Raw genomic sequence first — 3,165 nt, forward strand, 5'->3', positions numbered from 1 at the left:
TTCTCTTCTACACTCTAAACCTACATTTCTAACTGCCAACATCCCACCTATGTGTTATATTAGCACCTCGGGTTCATTATATTTGAACCATATTTGTTATTTTCCTCCCTAATCTTATTCCATTTTTAACCTTACTGTTTTGTCCTCAATGCACCATTCATGCAGGTTTGAAATATCGATCTGTCTCTTTGCCCTCTCCCTTACTTTTAATAGTCAATCATTTAGCAAGTTGTTTCTCAACTGCATCCATCCCATTACCTCATCTCCCATTGTCATCATTTTAGAACATGCTCCCATTATTATCCACTGGACTTCTCTAAAAGTCTCTTGACAAATCTTTCTAATGTTATTCCCTCCACTATTCATACCATTGCCAAATTAATCCTCCTTGTGCATAAATCTATCAGGTCTGTTCATTTGTCTGCACAAAAATCTGCTCTAGGATCATCGATTTAGAACTGAACAAGACTGTTAGAGTGTACAAATATATACAAAACAAAGTACAAAATTCAGGTACAACATACCACGTCTGAGTTCATATAACAGGTGTTCAAAAAAAGAGTGAGACACATGAGAAGTCCCAAGTCAAATAAGAATCCCTAAAATATGTTTATTAAACACAGACATTTACTGGGCTATAAACTCCACGGAAGCTCAGACCACATCTTTTCAAATTATTACATCTCCTTCAATCTTAGTACATTGCTTCCGTGGCACAGTGAATGGAGTGCTGAGTCAGGAAGACTCATATTGATGAGTTCAAATCTGGCCTCAGATACTAACTGGTTGTGTGACGATGGGCAAGTCACTTAACCTTGTTTGTCTTAGTTCCTCACCTATGAAATGAGGAGGAATGGCAAATCTCTGCAGTATCTTTGCCAAGCAAATCCCACATGGAGTCATGAAGAGTCGGGCACAATTCAACAACGATGGCAGTGTCTTTATAAGCAATAAGTACTTAAATATTACACCTGATTTTTTTTTAATTTACCCTTTGAACATGTCACACATTAGTGAAATCACAAAGGAGGTTAGACAAATCCAATTAAATTTGGTATAAAAGTAAAGCTAGGTGGGTGTACCAAATCAGTGCAGGTGCCAAAATCTTTCAGGAAAACAACTTCTATTTTTTTGCATTCCCCTTCCCCTCCACCCAGAGATTTGGTTACTTATTTTCTGTACTACCCTAAATTAGAATCCTAATTTACCTCCCCAAAAAAGGATGTGTAGAATTTATGAAATGACAAGATATTAAAATGATATTTTAGCACATGAAGAAAAAATGTTTTTATCAAATGTGGATTCTCAAGACTCCAATTCTACCCTAAAAAATCACAACTTTGAACAGATCTCCAGAATTCATATGTCCAGACTCTTGCTTTCAAGCAGAAAGTCCAATTAAATGCACTACTTTTCCCAGGAAATATGGCACACTAGAAAGAATCTCAACTCCTGGGTGAGAGGAGGTAAATTCCTGCCTTTCCACTGATACAGAATGGCTGTGTCACCTAGAGCAAGACACTTAATCTCTCTGGGCCTCAGTTACCTCAACTGAAAAATGAGGGGCTTGTAGGGTAATATCCCCTGGGGTCTCTTCTGTCCCCAAATAAATTACTCTTGCTTCTTATTAAACAAGCTATTTCCCCTTTTTAGAGATGGTCTTCATAACTGGGTCTTCTGCACAATCCTATCTCTGCCTTCAGTATAATTTTCCTCTTCTGCAGGTCTTCTCAGGACAAAGTATTGCTTTCCCCTTTTTGGGCAGAGTGATAGCTGCTTCTGCTGCTGCTCCTAATTTCATTTTCACAACTTAGAACAGAGTTCATTCGCACAGGGTCCTGGTAAACAAGCACTCCAGCTGTAAGGGCTTCATCCTGTTTATATCACAGCAAAATATATTGAGTTTGGAACTCCCACCGAAGAGCAGGATTTGTGGTTCCAGAAATGTCAGTGCCTTCTTGGGCTTTTGTGTTCAGGTCGATGGTGTTTGGGTTAGAGGGCTTTGTTGATGCGATCTCTTCCTCGTGGGTTGGAGCTCTGACGCAGATGGACAGTTGTACTAAATCATCTTGGGCCAAAGGGACCGCTCTTGAGTAGCAGGGAGCTGGATGTCATGATTTGAAGCCATCTTTTTGTCAAATCATCCACTTCCCTGGGGCTTCCTGGTTCCATAGCCAATAGCTTGAGGCTTCCCTCTTTCCTTACAGCCCATTACATACTGAGCTGTAAGAAACAATAAATATTATGACTGTGGAGACACATGGGAAGACCTTATGAACTTATGCAAAGAAAAGGAAAAAGAAACAGCTAAAAAACAGTATGCCCAATGATGACAACAATATAATTAGAAAGAACAGGAACAACCAAAGCAAATACTGTCAGATTTTAACAACCAACCTTGTCCACTTTTCCCCTCCCCCCCAAAATGAGAAGGCACCTCCTTCCCTTTTTTTGCAAAAAAAAAAAAAAAAAAGACTATAGATATAGAATCTTTTGTGCAATGTCTATCTTAGTTTATATGGTGGGCAGCTTCACTAAATTGCTTTTTTCTCCATCTTGTTTTTGTACTTTATTATACAGGAAGGAAGAAGGAAGAAGGACATATTGGGAAATACATCACAGATAGTGGGAAAACAAAAGGTAATAGAAAAATGTTAAAGAAAAAAAAAAAGCCTCCCCTATCACTTCACAGGAAGTTCATGCTACAGTTTTCTGACATTCCCACAGCTATGGCTGATGCTGACAAATGTGTACAAATGTGAATATAAGATTAAAAATCCCTCTGTTTGTTATCCTTAAATAAAAATAAAGAAATTTAGAGGAGCTCATTTAGGATAAATAGCCTGGTTCACTTCCTTTCTTTTAAGAAAACATCTATCTTACCAACGTCAGTGCCATCCACTTGTACATCCCACTATCAGGAAGACAGCATAACTGGGGAAACCAGAGAATGACGCTAGAAAGACAAGGCAAAAGGTGATCCATCAGAGCTGAGAGACACAGGATCAAAAGCCAGGAGTTCTGAGCTGCAATGGGCTAACCAGTGGTGCCAAATGTATATCAGGGTCCCTGCAGGCTGCATATTCACTTAGAAAACTACACATGTTTGTATGTTTCTCCTTATAGTGATATATCACATTAAAATCAGAAAGGAACCATATTCTA

At 38.7% G+C, this 3,165-nt stretch overlaps 1 long non-coding RNA gene across 1 annotated transcript; it reads right to left on the minus strand.

Moving 5' to 3' along the window:
- Positions 1-919: 919 nt before the first annotated feature.
- Positions 920-2,959, minus strand: LOC141555461 (uncharacterized). Its single transcript, XR_012486197.1, has 2 exons — positions 2,884-2,959; positions 920-2,223 (listed from the first exon to the last, which is right to left on the minus strand). It is a non-coding gene; the product is annotated as an uncharacterized LOC141555461 (long non-coding RNA).
- Positions 2,960-3,165: the final 206 nt, after the last annotated feature.

The sequence above is a fragment of the Sminthopsis crassicaudata genome, chromosome 1 (assembly GCF_048593235.1).
Source record: "Sminthopsis crassicaudata isolate SCR6 chromosome 1, ASM4859323v1, whole genome shotgun sequence".
Lineage (NCBI taxonomy): Eukaryota > Metazoa > Chordata > Mammalia > Dasyuromorphia > Dasyuridae > Sminthopsis > Sminthopsis crassicaudata.